Source organism: Pelmatolapia mariae, linkage group LG17 (assembly GCF_036321145.2).
Source record: "Pelmatolapia mariae isolate MD_Pm_ZW linkage group LG17, Pm_UMD_F_2, whole genome shotgun sequence".
Taxonomy (NCBI): domain Eukaryota; kingdom Metazoa; phylum Chordata; class Actinopteri; order Cichliformes; family Cichlidae; genus Pelmatolapia; species Pelmatolapia mariae.
This window is the reverse complement of record NC_086242.1, coordinates 2,508,457-2,527,444: the sequence shown is the minus strand read 5'-3', so window position 1 is coordinate 2,527,444 and position 18,988 is coordinate 2,508,457. Positions and strand designations below refer to the sequence as shown.

General features: G+C 40.8%; 1 protein-coding gene across 1 annotated transcript in view; it reads right to left on the bottom strand.

The window, feature by feature from the left end:
* Positions 1-18,988, bottom strand: part of pde4ba (phosphodiesterase 4B, cAMP-specific a) — a 203,619-nt gene that overhangs the window by 147,152 nt on the left and 37,479 nt on the right. The window lies entirely within an intron of this gene.

Sequence of the window (18,988 nt, the reverse complement as noted above, 5' to 3'; positions counted from 1 at the left end):
GTCTTATTACTGTAGCGTATGCCGTCTGTAGTGAACTGATTGCACGGCATGTAAACCATGTTTATTTCTCAGCTGCACTGCCTAATTTAACACGTAGCTCTGAAAGCCATGATAGAGCCTGACGAATGTTAATGAGCAAACGAGAGAGAAAAACTGAGCATGTGCTTAGATTTTCTAGCATGCACATCAACTATACAAACTCACAGGCTTCTTCATTAGGTACACTTGTTCAACTGCTCGTTAATGCAAATCTAATCAGCCAATCACCTGGCAGCAATTCAGTACATTCAGCTATGTAGATATGGTCGAGCTGCTCAAGTTCAAAGTGAGCATCAGAATGATAAGAAAGAGAACTGACATCGTTCATAAACTCGTGATCTACCTGTATTTTTCCACACGATCATCTCTAAGATTTACAGGACGATTTGAAAACAGAAAATACTCAGCGAGTGGCATCAGCTGATGACTGCTTCGAGCTCAGTGGAAAGCAACAGCAGCTCAAATACCGACTTGTTACAACTAAGGTGCAAAGGAGACACGTCGAACCTTGAAGGATACCAGAGCAGAAGACCACACCGTTCAGAAAACTGAGGCCGCAGGCTCACCAAAACTGAACAACAGAAGACCGGAAAAACATTTCCTGGTCTCTCAGTTCCTGCTGTGACTCTTTCATGGTGTGGTCAAAACACGAAACAAGGATCCATCCAATCTTGTGTCAGCTGATTCTGAAATACTATGTAGTCATATTTAACTGCCTGCTATTCTTCTCCGTCTTTGTCGTCTCAACAGCTTATATTTACACTTTTGATATCCTCTGACATATCTGTCAAATATCTCACACACCTCTCAGGAAATTATTTACAGTTTTTTCTTGATGTTAACAATCATTCAGTTAAGTTAGATACTTCCTCTCTTGTTTCCTGAATGTTTTATTTTGTGTCTCCCACTCAGGTAGCTGAAGGTAGCAGCTAAAACAGCTGTGACTAAAACACCACCTAGCATCAACACATCATGCGATAAGTCAGTAAGAAGCAGCGGCATGTATGGAAATCACCTGCACCTGGAACACACAGAAGATCCCACATCATGCCACAATTGACTTTTTTGTGATGTATGCTGCATTTCTTGCTGAAGTGATCAAAATTAATGGACTAAAGTAGTGTTTTATAATCATATTATTGTTGCAGCCCTACAAAGACGCCATAAATGTCATGTTAACAGTAGGAGTTTCTTTTACTCCCAGACCAGTGAAGTCTAGTCAGGGCTGTCAGAAGTGCCGGGAAAAAATAAACTACAAAATCATTTTTTGCTGATAGCTACTGGGTCTGCAGTAGTAACTCTGTCCAGTGAATACAGCCACCCACCACCTCTCTTCTTGGCTAGCTGCCTCTCTCTGCCTACGTGTGGCTTCTATGCATTACCAAGCTAACAACACATCGCTAGAGATCGTGATAGCGGCGCTACAACCTCACTTCACTGCACATTTACTTTTAGCCGCGTGGGCAATGACTTGTTTTCCCCCTGTGGCTTCCAGGAGCCCAACAAATCCTGATTGTTCAATCAGTGCTAATGGCAAACAAGGATACTGAAAGCTTGATTTAGCTTGCATGTTTCTCCATTGTGTAAAAATCATCTCTTTGTTTTGCTATTAGCAATTGTTCATTTTTCATTTGTGTCTGTAAACTTTACCCAGCTGGGTTCAGCTCGTTATATTTAATTCTTATCCTGCTCTAAGAGCTGTCGCTTGGTGCACTAATTACTCCCGAATGCAAACTGGTCTTCATCTAAGTCACACTTAGAGACAAACACAACCCAAATAAGTTGGAAACACCCCAAACAGTTTTACTCTGCAAGTCTTAATTGAACACACTGGGTGACCTCTCACTGCGCACAGTGGGAGAAGTGAGTGGACTCACAGAATCTGGCTTGTTATCGCACCAGGAGAAGTCATTTGGGACAATTTCTCAAGATAAAACGGATCTTCATATTTCTGGTGTCTTCACTGAACATCCATCTTCACATCATGCTGCAGCAGTTCATTTGGTTTAAGGGCAGGACTGTCTGCAGGACACCGCCCCAGTTTCATGGTTTCCTTCATGTCCTCCACTTACACCATTGTTTTTATTCAACATTTATTTTCCCTATAATCTACGCAGAAACACTTACATTAGCAAGGTTTTCATTGCTTGTGTTTTTTGTTACCCTTTAGGTCTTTACATTCTTCTATAAATAATGGTGTGTTCATTATAATTTATTAGGTACAGCTTAGACCTTCTTTTTTGACTTAATGATATTATGATTTAAATGTCTTCATGCATGCCCAATCATCCAGTTAAGGAAACCCCAGAAAATGGATTCTGTTCATCTAGACGTAGTGTTTTCAGTGGGAGAAACGTTTCATCACGTGGGGAAACCTGCAGTCAGCTGAGACCAAGGAGGCCATTTACGTGAAAAGGGAAAGACCATCTGTGTATCGAGGAGATGGTCTTGTTGTCATTTTGTGCTAACGAGCAGTCAATAGTAGGGCTGGGTATCGTCACTGATTTCTATAATCGATTTGATTCCGATTCACAAGGTCCAGATTCCAAATCGAATCTGGGAAATTTTGCCTCAGACAGTCAGAAATATAATAATTCTGATCACTTATCAGTACTGATACATGTGAGACTTCATCAGAGGTGTGAGCATCACAGCAGATGCCTTTGTGTCAAACTACTCTCAGGATAAAACACAGAAAAACATGAAGGAGATTTTCCTGGCCTGGCTTTTTATAGCAGATAACCTTCAATATTCTGCAGTAGATCAAAAACTGAAATCAACATATGAACATTACCTGATGCTGCTGAAGTGAAGCAAAGCAAAGTTACAGAGGTTTGATTAGAGCCACGGCTAAGCGTTTTGCAATTTGGTCTAATTTTAAAAAGTTTACATTTCTTCGGTATTAAACAGCAGAAATGAGGCTTTGCTGTCAGAGGTAGGTTTTGAAAAAAAAAATAGAGAGAGAGTGAGAGCTGTGCAGGAAGTGTGATTTTATCATGTTGGAAGCAAAACAGCAAAGGTAGGAGGGAATTAATGACAATATTTATCAAATATGAAGCGTAGTTTGGATCTTTTGCTGCTAGTTCAGTAAATTTTGGTCGGAGAGTGACGAAACCTGCAGGATCAGAATCTGTGAGCTGTCGGCTTTCAGGCCAGGTGTACGTGCCGTCGGGTGAGAAAGCCGACAACTCCAAGATTCTGATGCCTCAGGTCCACGCTTTGTGTGGAACCAGTCTCTCATTTGCTGTTTTAGCTGTTTGGTGGTTGTTGAAATGAAAGCTTTAACCTGAGATTCTGGCATTTCTGGCAAAATACATTTATATTTAAAAATCGATTCAGGATTTAATGAATTGATATCGTGTTATTTAAGCTAAAATCAATTTTAATTGGAAAATCGATAATTGAAACCCAGCCCTAGTCAATACTCATGGTACACCTAACAAAGGGGCTGGTGAGTACAGATATGAAAAATACCCAAGTTTGTATTTTAGTGGTTTCGTTGGATTATGCTCGTCTGTAATCGTGACTTTATGAAAATCTGTTTGCATAAATTCCGTTCCACTAACCTTCTCTGTACAACCATGCTGCTCACCACTGTATATATTAACACTGGTGTCACACATATGTGGATTGCAACTCTGAAACCAATTTTCCTCTGCGTAATAATTTCCCACAATTATTTAATTTAAAAAATAGCCGGATGCAGGTATTGTGGCTTTGCTTTGTATAGTTATGCGATTATTATTTCCATATATTTCTTACGTCACTACACAAAATATGCAAGGGCAATGCTGTTCATTTTTTCTCTAAAAAATAAATAATTGCTTCATAAACTTTATGAAATGGTCCATCATCTAAAATGGCACCAACATTAGCATTAATTGCCTCAGAACACAGATGGGCTTTCTGATGATTTATTTCTTCTTCAGCATTTTTTAAAATCATTTAATGTTCAGTCAAATAATGAATTCTGACCCTTTCTCTTGAAGATAAAGGGAAACCATGCTTTTAGAAAATACAGCTGAAAGACTAATGAGCATGGCAACTGCTCTTAGGCAAATTATAAATTGACAGCAAACATTAAAAAGTAGAGGCACTATGTAATGAAATACAAAGCAGTCAAAATTGATTTATGACCTGACTCTGGTGCTGTGCCATATGTAAATATGTTTTAAATAAATAGAGTAAGTACTGCTTTACAGGGATGTGGAAAGAGCTCCAGAGGAGTCAGCAAGGAGGAACAGATAATGCTTTTCTTTGACAGCTCCTAGAATAAATGGTGGTGGCGGATGGCAGATACACAGAGGTAATGTGAAGCATAATAGTGATAAGAACTGCACTGAAAACCAAATAAGATAAAGACGGGAAAAAGGAAGGATGGTGATGTAAGATCCATAAAGGATACAGAGGAAAAAAAACACATCAACTCAAAACTATTACCAGAGCAAAGTAAAGGACACGCACCGTATGGACCAGAATAGGCAGTAATCTGATCCCAGGTCAGATAGCATCTTTAACAGTAACACTGGACTGGCTTCCTGCTCAAACTCTGTGTAAACTTTGCAACATTTCTGAACTGATAACAGTTTCTATGCAGTTTTATTGAATGTTACATTACGATGACGTTGTGAGTTGCTCAGGACATAAAAACAATGTTTCTATGCGGTTCATCTGTGGCCATTGTAGAAGGCACCTTTACATGATTTCTAACAGGACGAGCGTGTTAGTCAGAAGAACAGCATGATTGTAATAACACAGTGACTCATTTCCCCTTATTTTATAGAAAGTTTTCTTTTTCTTTCTTCTCACACAGTTACAAGGTAAAAGGACATTTGATCGAGCGAGAGGAGAGAGCGACGGAGCTACGTGCGAAATGAAAGTCTGAACCAATTCAACTGGTCTGATGAGTCATCAGACTCAAAGCTCTCTCTAGGTTTTCCATCACTTGATATATTCAACTTAGAAAGTTCGTCAGTGTTATGGATACAGCCATTTGATCCATGTGTTCTTTCGCACACCAAAATGTGGTAAATTGGGTAAATCCATTAAATTAAAGTGGTGCAAAGACCTTGCCAAGCTTTTAGTACTTTTAACATTTTGACAAAAATGGACGGAATATTTCCCACCACTGATAATTGGGAAATATCTTGGTTGAGCCTGGTCTGGCGATGTTAGCCGTCTGGACATGGCTGTAAGTTCTTCAAACAGCGGTATGAGCAGCTACCAGATGCCAAAGACTTAAGTCTATCAAGCAGTAGCTGCTTGGTTTACCAAACGTAGATCTATTATTGTGGTATTTTTCAGGCTCATGTTGTGTATACATGTAAAACTCCTAAACAATGGCGATCAAGTCAAACTAGTGTCTTTTCAAATAACTGGGCGCTCATCAACCAGGCGGTATGTGTGAACAATCGCCATTTGACTCATATGGTTGATGAGCGCCTGACTGTCTAAAGATTTTATTGATTGAGACATCTCACCATTATTAAAAATAAAGAAAGAAAATTGTGGGAGTACAGCAGAGTGAGGACTGAGATGCTCAGTTCTGTATTCTTGCTCTCCTTATTTGTCTCAGTGTACTATATGCTTAGTCTTAGTTCTCCGTCACTACGTCTTCCCTGTGTTCCACGTCTAGTTACTTTTGTCTCTGCGCTTCATGTTTCCTCTGTTCCAGAGTCGGTCATGTTTCCACGTCTCAGTGTCTAGTCTGTATCTTTATGAATGTTTTCATGCTTCCTGTTTTATTTTGATAGTTCCTCGTCCTGTGTGCAGTGTATCTAATTTTGATTCCTTGTTAGGTCTGATTTGTCCCAGCTGTGTTTCCACCTGTTTCCCCATCCTCTCAATGTCCTGGTTGTGTATTTAAGCCCTGTGTTTTTTTCTGTGTTTAGTCACGTTGTTAACCATCATTTACCCTCCTTGCTGTGTATTCCTCCATGCTCCTAGTAATTTCCTAGTGTCCTGTTCCTGGTTTGTTTTCAAGTTTGAGTTTCTAGTTTCCAGTTGTATTCGTCGTTTGAGTTTTCCCAGCAAATAGAAGCCAAAACATACCAAAATGTCCCAAAATACTAAATAAGCTTGAAATAAGCATCATTGTAATACAGTTGTTTCAAATATACACTGTGCCTCAGGAGGTAGAGAGCAGGTCATCGACTTATCGGAACATCGGTGGTTTGATCCCTGGCTGCTCCAGTCTGACTGTCCAGTATCATTGGACTCGTGTGAATGTTGATAGAAACCACTTAAGCCTTTTGCCTTCAGAATTTCCTTCAAAGATTCAACAAGATGCTGGAAACATTCCTCAGAGATTTTGGTCCATATACTGACAGCATAGCATCACACAGTTGCAGCAGATTTGTCAGCTGCACATCCATCATGTGACTCTCCAACACATCCCAAAAGTTCTCTAAATGAATTGAGATCTGGTAACCGTGGAGCGTGAGTACAGTACAGTGAACTGTCATTGACATGTTAAAAAAGAAGAAGAAGAAGAAGAAGCCGTTTCAGATGACCTGAGCTTTGTCACATGGTGTGTTGTCCTGTCGGAAGCAGCCATTAAAAGATGGGTGCGTTATTGCCATACGGCAATGGTCACGATCAACTACAAATGTGCCAGGAAAGTATCCCCCATACCATCACACCACCAACAGCAACCAAGCTATAGTTAACTAAATCTAAACTACAACAAGATGTGTTTAAATATCCTGAGTTTTAGTGTTTGTTAGTTTGGTATATTTTAAGCATGTGTGTGACTAGCCGACTAATTATCGCTGTTGGCAGTAGTTGGTACCAGAGTTACAAGTTGTTTATTCTAATTGTTAAAATTGTAATTGCCGTCCAATGCTGATAAATTGTGTCCTAAATGTTATGCGGCCATCTGCCACCAGATGGCGCATCATTGTTGAGAAACGCCATGAATCTGTCAATCTAGGCCTCATCTTTTTTTAAACACAATTTGAACAAAATAGTGATACAAGAAGCAGATTAGCTTTTCCCAAAAGTCTCTCCCTTAGCGATAGGGTGAGGAGTTCAGTCACCCAAGAGGGGTTCAGAGTAGAGTCGCTAATCCTCCTCATCGAAAGGAGCCAGCTTAGGTTGTCGCCTCCTGGGTAAGGCTGGGTAAGGCTATTGGGAGAAGGTCCCAAGGTGGACCCAGAACACGCTGGAGAGATTACACTTATCGGCTGGCCTGGGAAAGACTTGATGTTTCCTCAGATAAGCTGGAGAAGGTTGCTGACGAGAGGGAGGTCTGAGCTTCCCTGCCTAGGCTGCTGCCCCCGCGACCCATCTTCAGATAAGCGGAAGGATGATTTCTTTTTTGTTATTTTAGATTTTAACTTTTATTGAAGTAGTTGTCATGAATTTTCAAACAGCTTGCATTTATTCATGCACGGCCCAATGCGTCGCACTATTCCATCACAGTTTATTAGTTCTTCAGAAGTCAGTTTTTCATATTTTAATAATTCGTGATAATTCTTTCTTTTGTAGTAATACGTTTTCATATTATATTTAACATTGGTTTATTCATATAACATTAAACAGACAACACTGTATTACATGCAATGCTGATAATGCATGATGCGAGGTGATAAATGGTTTCAAATGCCTTTGTTATTAGTTTTTGATACTGTTCACTAAAAGATTTTCAAATTTAACTTAACACCTGAGTGTTTCTTAGTTTTAGACTAGTCGGTTAGTCTAATGATTTCCCCTCATTTAGTCAACTGAGAAATAAGTTGACAGGAACTTGGCTTGAGGTTTTTATTTTAACTCAAACAGAACACAAACTGAACATATTTACAATCTGGGCAATCAGAGAAAGTACCCAAGTACTGGCAGGGAGAAAATAATGGAACCAATAAGGATTCTATGAAACTCAGTGGCTGTAGAAATAGAAAAGGATGGAAAAGGCATCTTGCCATTATATTTTTTTATATATTTCATAAAGCCAGGCCACAATTCCTGGAGCTTTCCTTGGCAGTTTTAGTCCTTGCCACCAGTTACTCAAACAAGCCAGAGTCTGTCCTCAACTTCAGCCATTCCGCAAATTCTGGTTTGGTCCGGCTCACCCGGTGGCAGTTATGAAGCCCGCCGACGCTAGACCATATTGTCACTTGGACATATGCTGGGTAAAATAGTCCAATCTCTTAATAGGCACAGCTGAGGAGGTTCTAATAGAGGCCTATGGAGCCACTCATCAATGCATTGGATTATTTGTTCCCAAAAAACCCAAAAGACCACAATAAAGGAAGAACAGTACCAATAGGTGATGGACATTTCCAACACGAGTTGTTAGATCCGAAGCCCATTTTATGAAGTTTGACTGGCATATAATAACACATTGTGGCGGGGGGGTGGTCTTTGGCCTGCTGCAGAGGAGGGGTGATGCAGTGAGCTCACAGGGCAGCGCAGAGGCGGGGAGGCAACAGGTGTACAGGACTGTTTAATGAGGGAGACCTGTCTTATGTCTTTGGCAGTGAGAAGGAGCGAACACACAATGGAAGTGACAGAATGGCTGCGTCCGAGGCTGGTGCCGGAAACCGCAGGAGAAAAGACATTGTTTTTAAATAAAGCACAATTATAAGCACAACCCAGAAGTGTGTGTTTGTGGGTCCTGTGTCACACACATATGCACAATTTTATAATGAGTGAATTTGCCCGTCGTATCTTTGATTGACCACCCAACATTTACAACAATGCTATTCAGTTTTTGCGATTCTGTATTTCCATCCAAATCTTTTCGCTCGCCATCATAAACTCCTGATGCCGATTGAGCTGTCTGAAGCAACAAATAGATGCATTTATTGAGACTTTGGATGTCTCAAAACTACTTTAAGTCTGTATACATGTGCTTTCATCTTGTTTACATGCCATTCTGACCCTTCCATCTGAATGCCTCAGCAGAATTTAAGACTCCTCAAATTAGACGTTATTCCAATCTAGAGTTTTATGCATTCAGAAAGGTTTTTCTGCAGACTTTGGTTGTGTAACACACTGTTACTTGAGTTTCTATTGCCTTCCAAAAAGCTTGAAGCAGTCTGGCCATTGTCCTCTGACCTCTGACACCCACAAGACATTTACTCCCGAAGGACGGTCCCTCACTGAATATTTATTTTTTTCCAGCCTGTTTCTGCAGACCCTACAGATGGTTGTGGTAGAGAATCCCAGCAGATCAGCAGTTTCTGAAATACACAAGCCAGCCTGTCCGGCACCTCTCTTCCCCATTCTAAAACTTAGTTTGAACTTTAGCAGGTTGTATTGACCATGTCTACATGCCAAAATGTACTGAGCTGCTGCTTTGTGTTTTCAACAGTTCGTCCTAAACTTCTGGGCGTTTCTGTAGTTCTAAAAACATATCTGAATTTTAAAGATTCACAGTGGAAACTGACAATTATACTGATTTTTAGATTAAAGCCTGAGAGACTACACTTTTACTCGTTCCTTCCACATGTGCTACCTGCTGTCTTTACACAACCTGATGCAATGAGTGTGTATGTGAGGGGTGTGTAACTGTGCGTGATCAGGATGTGTCCAGTGCAGAAGTCCATTAGCAGCACAACCCCGGTGGCCTCGTTGTTTCCCTGGGACCACTTAGTATGGAGACAGTGACAAGTTCATTACTCTCGCATAGATACACATCATACAAATGAGAACACTTCTATTCACCTTTCTAGGCACACACATACAAAAATACAGTCCCAGAAGCAAGGTCACAAAGCCTCAGCTGTTAGTAAGATAACCACAGAGATGCACATTTACATGCAGCCCTCTCAAGCCCACCTTTATATCAAATACTACAACAAACATGTGCCGCAGCCCTTTGAGACAGCCCACAGAAAAACAACAACATTAGTTATTTGTTCAAACAGCAACCTTACACAACCCTTCTGCTGTTGTATGATTTATGACTCTCCTTTACAAAGAGAAATCTAAGGTTAATGTCACCTATGTTTATAATAATGGGGAGCATGATGTCTTTGTACCACAGCAAAAAGTCCTTGGACCATTCACAGTACACAGCAATGGTTTCCTTCAATGATGAAAATGATTTTTCTCCAACTTTAACTCAACAGTCTTAGAAGATGCTTGGGTATGACTCATAGAGAGATATGCTAGAGACATACTGCTGAAAATAACTGTTGAAAATGAATTATGTCTGAAAGGGTTACACCAGTAAATGCATGGTCAAGATTATGGAACTGCCTGATAAACATTTCAACTTTGTTTTAAACATTTTAAAACATTTATCATCCAAACCATCCACCAGCTCACCTCCTACCTGGCTCTTAATGTCAACTCATTTCATTCTTCGCCCTCCTAATTATTATTTTGACCATAAACAAATATTTCGGAGAACTTGCCGACAACTGCTAGTGGTCGAAACAGAATGTAACCATAAAACAAAAGCTGCTTATATACTGCTAAAATGAAAGGAACAGATCAGGTAAGTAGCAGAGGGGGTTGGTAATCTGTTTCAGCTGCTTTGGCGTCAATGAAATTAACAACAGGTGTCACTGGAGGGGCAACAATGAGACAACCCCCAAACACACATGGTTTTACAGGTGGAGACGACTGACATTCTCATCTTTTCTGACTGTTTTTCACTAGTTTTGCATTTGCCTACGGTCAGTGTCACTACTGGTAGCATGAGGTGATAACTGGAACCTACAGAGGCTGTACATGTAGTCCAACGTTTCCAGGATGCCATTGCCTGAAGGTTTGCTGTGTCTCCCAGCGCAGTCTGAAGAGCGTGGAGGCGATTCCAGGAGACAGGCAGTTACTCTAGGAGAGCTGGACAGGGTCGTAGAAGGTCCTCAACCCATTAGCAGGAGTGGTATCTGCTCCTTTGTGCAAGGAGGAGCAGGGTGAGCACTGCCAGAGCTCCAAAATAACCTCCAGCAGGCCACTAATGAGAAAGTTTCGGACCAAACAATCAGAAACAGACTTCACGAGGGTAACCTGAGGGTCTGACGTCCTCTAGTGGGCCCTGTGCTCACTGCCGTATAATCTGTTCAGAGTGTTTTGAGTTTTAAATTGTTTTTTAAATTGGAGATTTGCCCATGCTTGGGCAGATGGCCTCTTTCAAATGCACACAAATGAAAATCAGAGCTACAAACCCATCAGTGGCCCCATCGGGTCAATGATGGATCATTTCCTCATAGCTTAAAAATAAAGCAGTTATTTCAAGTGCAGTTCTATTGGTGGTGCTGGTCTGTTCTTTACATCACTTCCATTTTCCCCACACCGTCAAACTGGATGCTAACGACACTGCTCTAGTCCAGTCGTCTTCTTGCCTGCCTTCTCTGAGCCAATCGGCCTCGTTTCTGCGTGCTTTAAATTACAGCACTTTTCTGTCATTTTACCTTTCAGACTCTCATTCGTGCAATGTAACTCCTTCAGGTCCTGATCCCTATAACCACTGAGATCCCATCCATCTATGATGGGTTATCAGAGTCTAACAACCAAATAGCTCGAGTGAATTCCATATCTCAATAAACCATGTTCTGTTCTTCCAAATGATCTCTCCTTAATCAATATGACTCTCTGTCTAAGGCTACAGATGAGATTCTCGTGTGTTTTATGGCAGTGGCTATACTGGACTGTCAAAGCTACGGGTAGTGACCAAACAATTCGCCCAGTGTGTCAGGGCTCAGAGATAAAGCGAAGAACTCAGTCACTCAGGAATGAGTCAAAGTTGAGCCACTGCCTGTGCTACTGTAGCCACAAGACAAATGCATGAAAGGACAAATGGATAAAAGCATGGTTGAGCTGTGGATTTTCTTTAAATACTATCAAACTGGCAAGGAATTTTGTTCCATAACTGTCCCCCGCTGCTGGATTTGTACCTCTAGACAAAACAAGAGCAGTTTTTTGTTTTTTAAATGAAGAAGTAGAAAAAAGACGACTATGCTGAACATCATTCATTGTATTTCTCACATACCTTGTTTTCATAGTTTTAATTAAATGTAATCCATGTAATGTAATGTTTTCCAACTATGTTAAAGTTTTAGTTTCACTTTAACGGGAAGAAGCTTTTTCTTCCTTGAAAGACTTTTTACTAATTAGTGCCAGCAGGGCACTGCCCTTGAAGAAACCTTTCTTTTACAGTTAAATGGACAACAAAACATTCATGCTTCACTCATAACTGAGTGTTATTTATGGATTTTCCAACACTGTAAGCACAATGCGTAACAGGGCATCCTTGGCATCTTTCCCATTTGTCATTCGCCTCCACTGACACTCAAATCCCTCCGTGCTCAAGTCAACAAAACAAAAGAGGAGAAAAAAAAAGAAGAGATGAACTGAGAAAACATACTCCCATCGGTTAGAAGGGCGGACGTCCGGAGAGTGGGAAAGGGAAGAGAGGCAAGGATGTAGATCAGGAATAGCAGGGGAAAGGTCTAACAGAGACTAACGTAAGTGAGAGGATAACATCGGGAATGGCAGGAACAGCTCAGGGAAGGAAGGGTGAGTCAGGCAGAGAGAAAGGAAAGAGAGAGACAACTACAGAGAGAGAGTAAATAGAAGAGCATCTGAAAGAAACTGATTAGTATTCTCTAAAACACAGCTGACCAAAGCTTCCAGCAATATGCACGTCCATCTTGCATTATGCTGTGCTTTTTGCATAAACATAAGGAGAAACACCGACCTGTGCATGCAAGCAAATGCAAGCAAACAGCAAACGTTTGCAGCTGCAGATTTATACACAAGCCTGAAAGTCTGTGGCATTTATTTGTTCTTCAGACTTGCAACCTTGCATGGTTCTGCAGATTCAAAAAGACATGAAATATATAATTACTTTGAACATAAAAAATGTATTCTATGTTTAACGGAACAACACAGACATAATTTTGTCTTTCAATAAAAGGCCGTTCTAGGTCTAATAACACCATTCACTTCAATTTATATGCTGCTGAAAGTGATGAAATATTCCACTGAGGTTGACAGAAGGACCGGATATTAATAAAACTGTTTGGTGAATTACTATCCCTGCTTTCCTTTCTTTTATCTTCATCTTTTCTTTATCACTGTGAAATAGCCTGATCCCTGCGTCTCAGACGAGAGATAAAATAAATTGCCTACTTTCCCTCGCCACAGAAAAATGCGTGACGTCTGATAAATTTAGCTTGTCGGAGGGTGAACACGAAAAAAAAAAACCACATGCTGGGTGTAATTTGCCCAAGGCCATTTTTTAAAGTGATTTCAGCTTCTTCTTTTTTTTTTTCAATATGTGTTGATGGACAATTTATCGGAGAGACAGAAGATGAGGAGATGTAACAAAGCACAAGAAATCCACTGCAATCCGCCTGCAAACCATCCTCGCCAACCGTTTATGAGGAAACATCCTCCGTATACTCACCACCCTCTCGAAAGCAGCGATTTGTGGTTTGCATTACACAGACAAAAATCAGACAAAGATCTACGAGCTCATTCAAAACTATCCTGTGTGGCTATAATTAAATATCACTCTCAATCAGTGCGCTTAAATACAACCAAACTAACACAAAGATATGCAGCGACCCACAAAGTGCGAGGCTAAAACAGTGCCACGTGAACGACTGGAGGGCAAAGTGCACGAGGTCACAGCGCACATAATCCGAAGGCGCCGCAGGAGAAGACTCATTGTTGCTGTGGTAACAAGCATCACTGCCCCTGACCACACACACAAAAGAGAAAGTAAGAAGCGGGTGGAGTTAGAGTAGCGTACGCTAAGACTGATACAGAAACGGCTGCTGAGAGCAGGCCAAAGCACTGAGGGCTGGAAGAAGAGATGGAGAGAAAGCGTTGAACTGTTGCCGACAAATAAATTCAACCCTCCGCTTACAAGCTCTGTGATTGGAGAATGAACAGCTGTTCGGTTTGACCCGCGCACCGTGTAAATACAAGCCTGCCAACCAGAACGGGAGAGCGTGAGAGTTCTCCACAATGACAGAAGAAGAGATGGAGGCAGAAAAAAATGTGAAATGGTGACAAGTGAGAGAGGCAGCAAGAGAGGTTAAAGGTCAGAAAAAGGGAAATGGAAGAAAGGGGATAAAAAGAGTGACCAAAAGACAAACACCACATGATTAATTGTTGCATTTCAGCATCTTTCCATATGAGATTTTTCTGGTCTGTCGCAGCCCCTCACCACACTAACAATGTTTGTCACTGCTCTCTAAAATACTTACACATATGATTAATGAATGAGACACGAGTCATTCATGTTTTCTGGTTTTCCACAGCTGTGATTAAGGTTTGGTCAGGTTTAGTTCACTGTAGGAACCTCGTCAAGAAACCAGTGCCGCTCTTTTCTCTGGGGAGGACAGACTCACTACAAAATAAATATGTCAAGGTCAAGCTACGCTTACATTCAAATGTTAAACGATGTCAAGCACTCTTAAGAGCACGCCGTGCAACAAGCGGTGCTCTAACCCTAACAGTATAGAAATGTCAGAAATCAGAATCCTAACACAGCATCATTAATGAGAATAAAAACAATCTTTTCACCATTGTAAGACAAAATCCTCCTTTTATTTTTCTACCAGTAAACACAGAAATAGAGTTCTTAAAAATCTACACCCTGGAAGGACTTTTCCAAAAGTTCAGTTTTCAGTTTATATGGGAACGAAAATCATAGAAAAAAAGATTTTCTATGATTTTTATACCTAAACACTAATGTACCTGTGGACAGGGCCTCTGAATCATTCACAATAAACAGTAGCTCAGCGGTCCCCAACCCGTGGGCCACGGACCGGTCCCGGTCCATGAGTCGTTTGGTACCGGACCGCGAGAGTTGAGGCTCGGGTGGTTTTCAGGATTTTTATCGTTAACTCGGTTTCCCTGGGTCTTTTCCCGCGTTGTCGTTGTGTGTCTTATTTTGAAAGAAATATTTACCCATTACCATAGCGACCAGAGAGCATTAAGGGGCATAGAGGAGGACGTTATTGACTATGTGCACGAGAAAATGCTAACTTCCTGGTTTGAGACCGGATGTGGGGTTGTACATTTCCGGTAGCTTTACTTTGCGGTCAATCGCTACTGCGAAGATATACTCCAAAATCATGTCCAAAACTCGAAAACGGAAAGATCGCGTTAAGTTACAAAGAGCAGAAGGTGGGAACACTCACCACTGTTGTGTCATAAAAAATCTAATGATCAATTTTGACGTTTAAAGAGTTTAGATCGATCAGCTGTTTACATCACTCAACACAAGCAGAACTGCATTACAGAATCAGAAGACACATCATCCACATTCAGAAGCACATCTCTGTATAGTGACTGGTCTTATGATTTAAACAGGCAAATGTTCAGCATTCAAACTACAGGTGAACAATAGTCAAACCAGATGTTTCCCCGTTATGTCGATATCAGCTAGTCAAGTACACACCTACACAGCATGTTAACAAACCGTGAAAAAAAGCCACACAAAAAATGAATGATTGCTGGTAAGGGTTTCTATACATTAGTATTTACGAAGGGTATGTTGTGACTTACCTTCAGAATTACAGTGGTCCCTCGCTATAACGCGGTTCACCTTTCACCTCGCTGTTTCGCAGATTTTTTTAGTGCAGGTTTGCATGCTTTTTTGTTTTTACATCACATTGTGTCCTGCGTCCTGATCGCTGCAGACGATCTCCTCCGTGACCTCTCTCCTGTACAGTACACAATCGCCACATCGATCGCTAGCAGTGTGACTCTGAAGTGCAGTACTGTAAAATGTACAAATACTGTATGTCCACGATGTCCATGTGTCAAAAAATAAAATTGGCTACTTGATTTCACCTATCGCTGGTTATTTTTAGAACATAACACCCGCGATAAACGAGGGACCGCTGTTTACAGGTACTGAGAAATATAACATTTGAATCCCTTTTCTCTTTTGAGAAAAAGAGAGGCGCTGGGGGAAAAATATCGACAAGTCGATGAACATCATTTACAGATATATTGGGTAAATGCCCAAGACATCTATAGAAATGTAAATCGCCGCTTGATTTATTCATTTGCTTAACTTGTTTTGGACCGTAAACAGGGCGCGAATAGGACACCGGAAACAAAGCTCCCCACAGGAGTTTCCGCACCGGAAGTAGCATATGCTAACGTGCACATAGTCAATTGTCAGTGTTTTTGGCGCATTTCAGAAGCACGCTGCTAACAAAGTTACACAATTACACAGTGACTTTGCATTTATTATTATGTTTACAAAATATTCGTCATATCATTTTATTTTGTTGTATTTACCTGTGACACCTTAAAGCCCGGTCTGTGAAAATGTTGTCTGACATTAAACCGGTCCGTGGTGCAAAAAATGGTTGGGGACCGCTGGATTAGATTTTTAGATGACTGCTTATTGGCCTAACCACTGCCACACACCAAGAGAGTCCTGGGTTTGAACCCAGGCAGGGCCCCTCTGTGTGTGGTGTGCATGTTCTTTAGTTTACCAGAAAGTCTACTATGGAAAAGACATACTAGTCCTCCAGTAACATTAATGAACACTTTCAGATGCAGCATGTTTTAAGGAAAACTTTGTCATCTTGTCATTCATTTTTTAGTTTGGATTTAAAGTTCAAAGGTTAAATTATACCTGTATCCCCTAATGCAGCGGTCCCCAACCCCCGGGCCTCGGACCGGTACCGGTCCGTGAGTCGTTTGGTACCAGGCCGCGAGAGTTGAGGCTCAGGTGTGAAATGTATGGTTTTCAGGGGTTTTATCGGTTTTCAGAGTTATTTTGTTAACGTTTTTTATTGTTAACACAGTTTTCCTGGGTCTTTTCACGTGTGTTATGAATAAATCTTCTTTTTTCGGTACCGGTACTAGTTTTATTTTGTTGTATTTATCCGCGACACCTTAAAGGCCGGTCCGTGAAAATATTGTCGGGCATAAACCGGTCCGTGGCACAAAAAAGGTTGGGGACCGTTGCCCTAATGGAAATATTACAGTGTGGAAACTTGATGAGAGAGATGCTTGCCCAGGCACACTTTCTTGTAAGCCCTAGGAAACAGACTCTAATTGAAGGTCAGCTAAATACTCAGAGCTCCGTTAACTGTGTGTGCACTTATGTGCGCATAAATATGCAGAGTCACACACAAATGGCAGCGTGCATTCAAGTGCACTCACACAGACGAGCACTAAACTAATCCACAGACAAACAGAGAGATGGAGAGACAGACCTGATCAGGTCACAACTGGTTAGCTGTGATCTGCATGGGAATGAGGTCATTAGGTCTGTGGGACTTACAGATATTATTTAATTTGTCCTGCCCTCCGCACAGCAGAGTCTAATCTCTCTCTCTCACACACACACACACACACACACACACAAACAAACATCTCCCTGCACAAACTATCACCTCGCATCCAACCTCACTGTACTTAAAGACATACAGCAATCTTCTCCACTGCAGTCTCCAGCTTCATGACCCAAACACTCACTGGCATAGCTACTCTCACTTACACCAATCCGGTAAAATCCCAGCTAAGCATCACCAGCTAAACCAAATCCCTTTGGCTAGAGCTAAAATCCAGTGGAAGTGTCCCACCTAAACACACATTACTTTATTGATTCACAAACGCCTTAAAGCCCGGGCTTACGGAGAGCTTTCCAGAACATCGTCTACTTTAGTGGTTCTCAAACTTTTCACAATGAGTACCACCTCATAAAATATATGGCTCTTAAAGTACCACCTTTATGACCTACATTAAAGTACAGTAGTATATTTATTTTAATTGTTATAAACATGATGTGATAATAATAACTAGAGATGGCACGATACCACTTTTTTATGTCCGATACCGATACCGATATCATAAATTTGGATATCTGCCGATACCGATATTAATCCGATATAGTGTGTTTTTTAATCAATAAAACTGTTTTTTTAATATCTTGCTGCATTTTGTATAAGTTCATACTCAAGTTTAAATAAACAACAACACTAAAGCTATTCTGTTATACCTGTATGTAAAAAATACACTGCACCCAAAATATTTCATAGTTCAGCAATACTGATCAATCTAATAAACTTAAACCTACTCCATCCTTCCTATTCTGGTATTTTAAAGAGTACTTAGCAGAAATATTAAGCAACCTAACTAATAGGGTTGCAAACTCCCAGCAAAAAAAAAAAAAAAAGGGAACCACCCCCCACCTCATGATGCTTAATCAACGTAATCAACTTTAATTTGATGCAGTGTGAAAAAAAAATGCACAGAAATAAATTATTTTTCAAGAATAATTAAATAGATTCAACATCTTTCTTCTACAGAATTGCAGACTGCACAGATGGTACCTTCCCAAAGGAAAAAGTAGTATAGCTTACTAGGGTATATTAGACTTAACAGTTACTATATACAGTAATGGACTTCTATACATTTTACATCAGATTAAAACTTTGGGCGTAAGATTCAGATAATTATTTATTAAAAGCTAGACATTTTAAATGAGAATAAGAAAGAAAAGTATGTCTTTGTGCCCCCTTTTCCCTATTAATGCCCTATCGGCCCCCCTGGCTAAACTTTGCTAGATCCGCCCCTGCACAGTTACCAGCCGTCAGCTACGTAGAAAAGGATCCTGGTCTAGAAAGTAATATTAAATAAATTCTAACAACAGCTTATCAAGGTTAAACGTGCTGCTGTTGTTCAGCCGCTGGTTTCCTCTTTCTGGTGCAAAGTGGGCCAAAAACAAAGAAGAGAGACGGACTCACGACAGAAAAGCCGATCAGCTGATCATTAAGCAGTTTCATGAAGTAGCGGCAGGAGAGGGAGAGAGAGAGAGGCAGTCGCTCCATATATCGGTTAAGCTTAACGTAGGTACGCTTTACAAACATTCAGAGATGAACTTACACACTTGCTTTACTGCTCTCTGGGATAACTTCCTCGGAGATGAAATGCTGGATTGCTAGCGAGGCTACAAATACACACAGCCGCTCTATCACGTGAGCACACTGCTCCGACATGCTACGGTTATGAGCCG